We start from the raw sequence: 10,266 nt of genomic DNA on the forward strand, positions 1-10,266 counted from the left end.
ACAGCTGACAGCGTAGCTAGCCGATTATCAAATTTTCCGCGGAAAATTAATTACCCGTGAATGTGCCGCGATGTGAAACAAATTCGCTTCGTATAGGACAGAGAGCCCCATGTTCTGGTAATATATATATATATATATATATATATATATATATATATATATATATATATATATATATATATATATATATATATATATATATATATATATATATTGCCAAACAGCGCAAGGAGGCGGAACACGGGGAAGAAGGCGCAGGAAAAGCGCTGGCTCACAACTGGGCTTCACTCGAGAAAAATACTCCCTCAAAATGCAAGCACGAAAAATCGCTCAACTTTCGATTCCGTGCTTCAGCTGCTTGAATGCGTCAAGGGTTAAGTTAAACTTTCCTGCCCTCCTACTGATGGGAACGGCGGTTAGCAGTACGAAGAGCACTTCAGGTCTTCGTCCGGCGACACGTTGCCGGTTGGGGCAGCAATTCCAACTTCTTGGCAAACAGACTTATTTATTCAAGACGGGATTGAAATACAAGGTAGTAATGACAAGGCAGTTTAAAGAAAAGGCTGTTAAAAACGGCCGAACTTGAGACTCGGCGCGCTCGTCCAAAGTCATTCTTTACAGCGGGTCTTAACCCCTTCGATAATTGGGCGGAGCTTTAGTAAACCGGCTCTCGCCCAATTTGAACCAATAGCAAAGCAATAGCATCGTATGTACAAGTGGGTGGAGCCCAGGGCTTACAGGTCCAAGTCCAGTGGACCTCGCTCCTCCTGGAACGTGCTGGGCGCGTGACTCCGCGTACGCAGCTCGCTGCATGCGCATTCGATCCACCGATTGCCACGCGTCGGAACAGAAAAGATTAGTGCCGCAGCTCACCCTAAGCGCGGGCGTGACGCCTCGACGTACATTCCTCGATTCCCCCCCCCCCCCCCCCGGGCATGACCGCTCCTGGTAACAGGTGCGGGAGGGGGGTGTCCCATCGGCCCTGTGGGCTTCTCCACTTAACAGGTTACGTGGCGCCTATGTGCGAATCGTGAAAATCGTGGACGCAGGAGCTGCCCCACGTGGGTGCTAAGTGGCACAAGTGACGCGTCGTGTTAACATAAAGCGCGAGACTGCTGCATGCGGTCGCACTTGCGAAGACACCGGCACCATGCGGTTCAGACGGCCGGCGCGGAATGTCTGGCAAGTGCCAAGGTGCACGCAGAGAGCCCGGTTTCCGAAAATATTCCATCGTCTTTTTTGTTGCTTTGCTGCCATTGCACGTGCTCGTTCTGTTTTCAGCCAAATGCGAACACACCGGAGCGGCATGTGCAGCGAACGCACCTCTGCGACTTCTGAAATAACCGCGAGGATACGAACAGCCCCTGGGAATATTACATGTCTCGCCAAGGCGGTTTTTGGGCCTTAATAATAATTAATAATTGGTGTTGGGGGAAAGGAAATGGCGCAGTATCTGTCTCATATATCGTTGGACACCTGAACCGCGCCGTAAGGGAAGGGATAAAGGAGGGAGTGAATGAAGAAAGGAAGAAAGAGGTGCCGTAGTGGAGGGCTCCGGGATAATTTCGACCACCTGGGGATCTTTAACGTGCACTGACATCGCACAGCACACGGGCGCCTTAGCGTTTTTCCTCCATAAAAACGCAGCCTCCGCGGTCGGGTTCGAACCCGGGAACTCCGGATCAGTAGCCGAGCGTTTTGGGCCTTGCCGGTTGACATTTAATTGCGATGCAGCTGCCATAGTTGGAAATCGAAAACGGTTTTGCTCATTGTCTAGAGCTTCGTATATCTCCAAAATACCCATGGAAGTCCCGAACCGTTGGTGGAAAGCAATCTTGTTAAACCAATCGCCAAGTGGCCGCAATATTTTTCATCAGTGGTGTACATTCAATGCGTGACTGGGGAAATCGTCTAAATAAAACCAGCAGAAACTGCGCACAAATCGGTGCATAATTATGTGGATTTGGTGAGGTGAAGGGAGCTTGCTCACAATGAAGCGACGTACGGCAAACTGTCGCGTAAACTTATTACAACACCTTATACTTCGAAACAGATTAATTATTACAAACAAACCAAAACTGTGAGAAAGGAGGTGGGCTGTATAGCGAAGGGCCCCAGATTAACTTTAACTACTTCAGTCTCTTACCTGAGGGCTTTGAAGGTAAACTAATAGATAGACGGCAGTAACTTTTCCTTGCTAGGGGCAACATCTAAGCTAAAACCGGTTGCTTCCACGAAAGCCAGACCTGTATTGTTAGCTTATGGAACACACATGAGCGCACGCCTAAACCGTCTCAACGAGTCTGCCCTTTACTTTGCAAATGATGACTCATTAAAGGTACGCAGTTTTTGTTTCACCCCAGTGTGTCCAACTTTTAAACCAATTTTAACAGCGGCGATTCTATGGCCGTGTTTTCCGCAATAAATTAATCATCAGACCTCCTGCTTCTGCCCTAGCTGGTAAGCAGTAATAAAGAAACTGATCAGGCTCCAGGCCTGTTCGGTAACAAACGAATAAGCAAATAAATTTGCACAGGATCAATACACACCTTATTGGCTATGGAGAGAGAGAGAAAAAAAAACTTTATTTGAGTGCTTTCAAGGGCTTGGCGTCTCGAGGCCTCCGTCGTCTTCACTGCGCTGGCGACTTGAGGCCTCTTCTTAAGCAAGGTTGGGCCCCTATTGCAGGGCTCCACTGAGCCTAGCTACCTCACTTGCGTGCTGCGCTAAAGCCCTTTGGGCCGTGAGCTCGCAGCTGGTGAGCCGACTCTCCATTGCTCCGCACTCGGGTTATTGTGTTGGTGGAATGTTTGGTTGCGTTTGCATTCCCATGTGATGTGGTAGAGTGTGGGTGTGGCCCCGCACCAGGGGCAGGTATCTCTGTACTGCGTCGGGTACATTTTGTTTAGGATGTATAAATTTGGGAAGGAGTTTGCAGTCTGCGCCAAAACGTTGCTTCCTCTTTCGTCAGGGCTTTATGCGGGGGGGGGGGGGGGGGGGGGGGTATTTAGCTCTCGTCCCCCTGTGTAGGTTTGGGATGTCTGTATATCCTCCCTCACACTTGGCTATGGAAAAAATCTGCATACATGCTGTACGTGTCGAGTGGCTTTTGAATGGCAAAAGCAACGCACGTCGAAGGGTGTCCACTTCAAGCGATATCTTCTTTGTCTACAATCCCTAGGCAGCTGTTGTTACCACAAGCTCTAAGCCTTGTGTGAAAGAGCATAATGTAATCGGGGATGCGAACTGAATCAATTCATTTGTAACAGATTTATATGTAGAAAAGAGGGGATTTCAACTCCTCGATTGCCGTCAAATTCACCACACGTACCTGCCTGATACAAGTTGCGGTGAGCATCATGGATTGAGGCCCGCCTCGACGCTTTGTCAGCATCGCACTATACACCTGCAAATTCGGTGGAATTTCAGTAACTTTAGATCCAGGCCACGGCGGCCGCGTTTCGATGGAGGCGAAACGCAAAGGTGTCTGTGTTGTGCGCGATGTCAGTGCACGTTAAAGGTGGTCGATATTATTCCGGAGACCTTTGCTATACGGCACCTGTTTCTTGTTTTCTTCTTTCACTCCTTCCTTTATGCCTCCCCTTATACGGCGCGGTTCAGGTGTCCACCGAGATGTGAGACAGATGCTGTGCCATTTCCTTTCCTCAAAAACCATTTTGAATTTTCAATTACACACCGCTGGTTTTCTAGACAAAAACGGCCGTCCGCGTGAAAAATAAGAAAATAAACCGAAGACCGGCGCGCAATGAAGAAACCTTGCAGAGATACGCGGTGCATTTATATCAGCCAGGTGACAAAAAAAAAAGTTATATCTGATTCGCGGCCATGACAAATCGCAAAATACCCGATATACTGAGCGCAAGTTCCTTTTGAGCAGTCTCATTCAAGGAGTTATAATATAACCAGATCAGCAGATAAATGTCCGTAACTCGAATTCATAGAGTACACGTTGCCGTCACGATAGCATATTGCGCGCTAAGCAAAACAAAACGACACAACGCAGCAAAAAGAGCGCTGATTGCAAAGGCAGTATTACAGGTACTTACATTCGTCACATTTACATTCCTCCTCCTGCACATCTGACGTGTTGATTGGGATGTACCCTTTTATTTCTTTAATTAATTGAGGCTATAAAATTAAAAAGAACCGTTGAGATTAACCTCGCCGTCCTGACTTTCAAGAACCAATAAGTGAAAAAGAAGGAGAGCAACGACCCGTGTGCGGATACGACGCAGACGGCGTGTGCGTTACGGATAGCAGTCCGCATTTGGTCGAGTACAAGCATGCAACATAATCTCCACAGCTTTAGTCGGCGTTGCACGCACCGTGCGCCGCTATTCTCCAAAATTTCACCTCAGAGCGAGGCCCTAAACGTTGCTCTAAACGAACCAACGGCGTGAGTGGGCGGAGCGAAACGTGACGGAGCTCCGAGCTTGGACGCCATTCGGAAGGGCGCTGTGAAGGCGTCCTACGCCGCCGAGGCCCAAGCGACACATCTTTACTCGCGGTGGTGTTTTATGCCTGGACGTGCACAAGAGCCGCAATGGTTTCTGCCACGCCGAAACGTTATGTTTCGCGCATCTGGCGACGCAGAAACAAATGAACAAAGAGACAAATGAACAAAACGTATACCCGTGAAAAGGGGGGGGGGGGGGGGGCAGGTCGAGGCGGCGGTACACAGAGGCGACGGAGTCGAGAGCGACGTCGTCTTCGGCAGCTATAGACAAGGACACGGAGAGCACGAAGAACACATCAGACGCTCGGGATTCAGTCCAGAAGGCGCACGCGAAAGGGGAAGGAATGTAGAAAGGACCATGCGGAGACTTGAGATCCGTAGCCAAAAGCGAGTCGCTAAGCCAGGACGTGGTATACGAAAATAATGTGTGAGCGCGCGCACGTATTTTCTGAGCTGTCTCATTCAAAGAAAATATTGGAACGTAAGCCTTTGCGCACAACGCAGTGAATCTTGAATTAGCTTCCGATAACCAAAGACACATGACATCAAACAGGTTCACGTTTTTCTGAGTACATCAGAGACTCCTGTTCTGTGGACCTGAGCCAATTAAGTTGCTGTATACAAGTGACCGATGAATAGAAGGATGCATCTCGGCTACTTCGCACTAAAATCATCGCAGGTGGCAGACCATGACGACCGCGTTTGGCGTTCATATCAACAGAGTATACTCTGATACCAGCGTCAGAGAAGTCCGCGCCGCTCAAAGATCCGCTAAACAGCAAAGGACAAGATGCGGTTTCCGCTGTTCGCATTATCTGCACTGTATTGGGCCTCAGGAGAACATCTTTAACGTGCTCCCAGTTCCAGTGCACAGTGTAGTTTATATGGAGGCACTGCTTGTCCGGAGACCTCTGCACAACGTCGGTAGAAAGCACACGGCGTCTTTTCGGGGAGGAGCCGGCGTGCAGCGGACCAAGAGGTGTCACAGAAAGAGAAAGAATGAGTGAGGAATAGAGGGAGGGAAAGAGAGAGGAAGGGGAGAAGGAGCAGGATTGATCTCGAGACAGGGATCGAAGCCGCGAGCTCGTACTAAGGGCCTGAACGCCAGAACTCGATAACTCGGTGTGTGGACGAACGAAGAGATAAACACGGAGAGAGGTAATCAGTTTTGATTACCTATAGTAATTTATGCCGCGTCGCGCGGCTTGTCCGCCATATCACCCTCAGCCAGGGTCCCGAGCCTTAGTGCAGTGGAAAGAACGAGAACCAGAGTTTTATATCTATAGAAAATAACCGAATTGGCTAATACTGTGCGTACTAAGGCTATAGCAGTGTTATACCTCTGCGATACCTCTTTCCAAAGCATATTAAGCTGATGCAGCACAACGCACTGTTTTCCTCTGTTGCTAACTATTGTATTTTGATCTGGGGAACAACATTATTTATGAATATCAAACAGTTGCATTTACTTAAAAAGAAAATTGTTCGAAATATTGTTAACGCTTCACGTTTTGAACATACGTAACCGATCTTTGCATCGCTTCGCATCACCCCCCTTCCCCATGTCTTTGAATCTATACTACTGAGGCGGTATAAAACAACTATTAGAAAAAATAATCTATTTATGGTGCACCTGTCGAACTTAAAATGTTAAGAGCTGATGCATGCCACCCGTACTGGTTTCACATGGTTCGTGCCATTGCTCGTACGAATTATGGTCGCCAAATGCTTTCACACACTCTTCCATCCTCATTAAATAAAGCATCTAAATTTGTGTGCACTTAGGTACCGTGAGAGTTGTACTTATTACCAACTGAGAGTTTGTACTTATTATTTGTATTTTCTTTCCAGTATGCTTACTTGCCGTTTTATTTTATTTTCATATTCATGTAATGATCCTGTTATTAACATATATGACACTCTGTATACCATCCTGATGCTGCTGTCAAGTCATTGTAGGGTGCGTCGACCCCTGTCAAGCCTTCTCTCTGGCTTTTTGTCGACGCACCCAACATCCTCAAGATGTTGAATAATATGAATTGAAATTGAAATTGTGGGCTGTCCGCTCGCGAGAAAAGCTTCATATTTTGAGGCACCTTGTCATTCATCTTGTCTCCACCGAAATGCAGGAGCTGTACGATGCTGTATGATACTGTGCTGTGCGATGCCAGTAAAGAACCCCAGGCGGTCGAAATTATTCCGGAGCCCTCCACTGTACGGCCCCTCTTTCTATCTTCTTCTTCACTGCCTTTTCCATTTCTTTCCTGACTTCGCGGTTTAGGTGTACGTGAAGCCAGCAAAATTTACGGGACGGTCAGACATTTGATGCGACAATTTTGCAAAAGCAGTTGGATTTACTCTTGGTGCTTACTTTGATGCTTTCACTATAATGTTTTACACTAAACCGAGGCTTCACACACGCGACATAATTTTGCTGCAGGGTGAAGGTGGATGGAGGTGGACGGTGGGTGGCGCTTCTGGAAGGTGAAGGTGGGTCGAGGGTCGTTGAGGGAGGGAGGTGGCTGGTGAGGGAGGGAGGTGGCTGGTGAGTGATGCTTCTGGTGCAGCTGGATTTCCCACTGCATATTTGGATCCATTTTTGCCGTCGCGTTCTCGTTCCGCTGCACCATGACCTTTAAGATGAGTGACGGCATTGTGGACGGCGGAGGTAGGCGGGTTGCGTGGTGGGCGCTTCTGGAGATACAGTTGGGTGGTAGATGGCGGCTCCGGAGGGTGAAGGTGGACGGGGGTGGGGTGCGGAGGTGGATTAAGGGGGGTGTGGTCAAACAAGGTCAAACCGAATTTAACTGCGTGGTGATATGGCCCAAGCTATGGTCGTATGACCACGTGATCATTTGACTATAACCATAGGGTACCTGAACTTGACATTTGTCATTGACTCGACCTTTACATTTGATTTGAGACAGCGGCCACCACATCGACAATGGCCTTCAATGCCTTACAAGGTCAAACCGAACTTAACTGCTTAGTGGTATGGCACAATCTATGGTAGTATGACCCCGTGATCATATGACTATGACCATTAAGTACATGATATTGACCCTTGACATTTAATTTGAGACAGTGGAGGACATAGGCAGGGGTGGGGTGCAGAGGAGGAGGAGGAGGGGAAGGACTTAGATGGAGCAGGAGAGGCCTGCCTGGTTGTCGGCCTGGAGGTGGACAAAGAGTGGTGGTAGGTAGTGGGTGGCTGGTGCTTCCGGGGGGCGAGTGAAGGCTTCAATCTCCTACAGACAGGGCGCCAGCATTTTCGCATTGTGACACCGGTACTGCTTTCTTAGTAAAATGTTAAAGGTGCACTTAGGTCTCCTTACATGCGGAAATGCGAAAGCTTTTCGAGTTCCATGCATTGCCTCTTCGGTTGCTTACTATGCAATTAATCGTTATTATTGTGTGACTTTTATTTATGTATAAATATTTTTTATTTTAACTTTATTTATTTATTAGATTATTCAATTTTGCTTTATTTATGTTATTTTCATTCCTATTTTATTTCGTAATTTCTATTGTTTTTATTTCAGTTCATTATCGTTTTCATTTTTATTTTTTTTATTTCGCGCTCTGCTGCCTCTCTAGGTCGTTTTAGAGGGGAAAGCTCTACACCTCGGGGTACAACTTTTGATTTCGATGTAGATGAGAAAATGACCTTCAATGACTCAGAAGGTCAAACAGAAAGAACTTAACTGCGTGGTGATATATCCCAAGCTATGGGTGTACGACCACGTGATCATATTACTATGACGATTGGGTATCTGACCTTGACGTTTGACCGTGACCTTTATATTTGATTTGAGGCAGTGGACACCACATTGACAATGATCTTCAGTGCCTCACAAGGTCAAACCGAACTTAACTGCAAAGTGGTATAGCCCAAGCTATGGTACTATGACCGCGTAATCATATGACTACGATCACTGGGTACCTGTCCTTTGCACTTGACTGACATTTGATTAGGGACAGTGGATTCCATGCTTAGCAAAGCTTTCGCTCGTATAACTACGTTCAAGCCACGTTGAACCCCAACCATTTTTTCATACTGACACGACCTTGAAGAGCGGGAGGAGTGGAGCTTTCGCTCTAAAAGCACTGAAGAACTCCGGTGAAACAAAGCACGATTACGATGCTCGGGAATCGTATACATGTAAACGCGCCCCACGCACACAAGCACAGTGCTGCCAAGATCCAACTGTGAAAGCCTCAATTACTTCAATTACTTAAGAGTCACAGGACGGTCACGAGTGTGTAAAGCGAATGTTTGAGCGTTAGCTGTGGTCTGACAGCAAAGGATTTTTCGCGGACACGTTCTGTTTTTGGATCGAGAGCTCCACTACGCCGTGTTTCTCCAAGGTCATCGGGTGTTGCAGTTTGACCTTCAGCAGGAGGAGCGCCAGAGATATGGCTGTGACGTCAGACCACGCGACCCGCCATAGCCGCCGCTTTGACCAACGTTACTAGGGCTGCGTTCCAATACTCTAGACGTATAACAAGACGTCTAGTGTGACGTCTAGGAAGCAGTCTACATGTCCATGTATTGGAACTTGTCTACTGCTCACGCCGCCTTGCGGCATAATAATGTAACTAAAGCTTATGAACAGTTGTACTACTATTTTTCACAAAGTGAGCAATAACGATAATTAAAAACATGTTTTCAACAAGTTTACAGATTTCTTCTGCAATGACTTTGCGCGTAAACCGGACTGGTGGATGTGCCTATCGGTCAGTCTACTTGTAGCAGACGGGGCCGCTCTCCGAAGACGACGGTAAAGAGATATGCGATTATTCTTTTATTATTGATGCTCAACTGTACATGCTCCTCGAACGTGCTCGTTCAGACGGTCCTGTAAACATAAGAAAGAATACGAAAGACTGTAATCAATATGCGCGAAATGCGATACGGCTAATATACACTGCAACAGGAAAACACATACGTGACATTAAACCTGCTGTCTGCCCTACGTGGCACTCGGAGACAGCGAGAGACCTAAATACAGCAGCGATCTTTAATCCTTCAAAGACTAAAATCAATTCGCAACATGCCGGTGTATTTGTTCTGAGAGTGTAGAGATAAAAAAGAATGCACGCGAAAGAGTTTATGCAACTAATACAGCAACAGAAGAACACATTTGTTAACCGTCACGCCAGCCGTCTTAACGCCCGTCGAGGAAACCAACGACAGCGACGAGTATTCTCTAAAATCAAGGTGCTAATTAAGATCCGGCATCGTCAGATGCCGGATCACGTAAACAGACCTACAGCGTCCGCTGCTGTAGCAAAGCTCTCAACTGCACGATTTTCTCCTGCGTGATTCACTGCTAGGAATCGCACGTCCACGAAGATTAATTAGCCACTAGTTTGCGTACCAAATAACATAATAGAATGACTCACATTTTTCCTTTCCTATACTCCGTGTACAGTCCGACGCCCGCAAGAGCACGACTCGCTCATCCGCGTACATCAGCTCCGCCATCTTTAGACAGCAAGTTAGCCTGCATCGATGTGGACTTCGGCGAAGCAGTCTTATGAGACTGCTTCGCCGAGAAATGGAACGCGTCCCAAGATGGCGGCTGTCCGGCTAGACGTCTAAGTAGCCGTCTACTTGGGAGTATTGGAACGCAGCCTAGATTGCCTTGGCTCCGACCGCCGCTTCGCCGGATGTGGTCATGTGATTATGCACGTGACTCGTCGTTCGCTAAGGAGGCAGAGCCGCTCCCGCATGCAGTTTCGACATGGATGAGAGCACGGCGTTTCAAGCGTCTAACCAAGTGTAG

The 10,266-nt window shown here is 47.5% G+C and overlaps 1 long non-coding RNA gene across 1 annotated transcript; it reads right to left on the bottom strand.

Moving 5' to 3' along the window:
- Positions 1-9,264: 9,264 nt before the first annotated feature.
- LOC144128395 (uncharacterized) lies at positions 9,265-10,020 on the bottom strand. Its single transcript, XR_013313778.1, has 2 exons — positions 9,884-10,020; positions 9,265-9,336 (listed from the first exon to the last, which is right to left on the bottom strand). It is a non-coding gene; the product is annotated as an uncharacterized LOC144128395 (long non-coding RNA).
- Between the last annotated feature and the right edge of the window lie 246 nt (positions 10,021-10,266).

Source organism: Amblyomma americanum, chromosome 4, assembly GCF_052857255.1.
Source record: "Amblyomma americanum isolate KBUSLIRL-KWMA chromosome 4, ASM5285725v1, whole genome shotgun sequence".
NCBI lineage: Eukaryota > Metazoa > Arthropoda > Arachnida > Ixodida > Ixodidae > Amblyomma > Amblyomma americanum.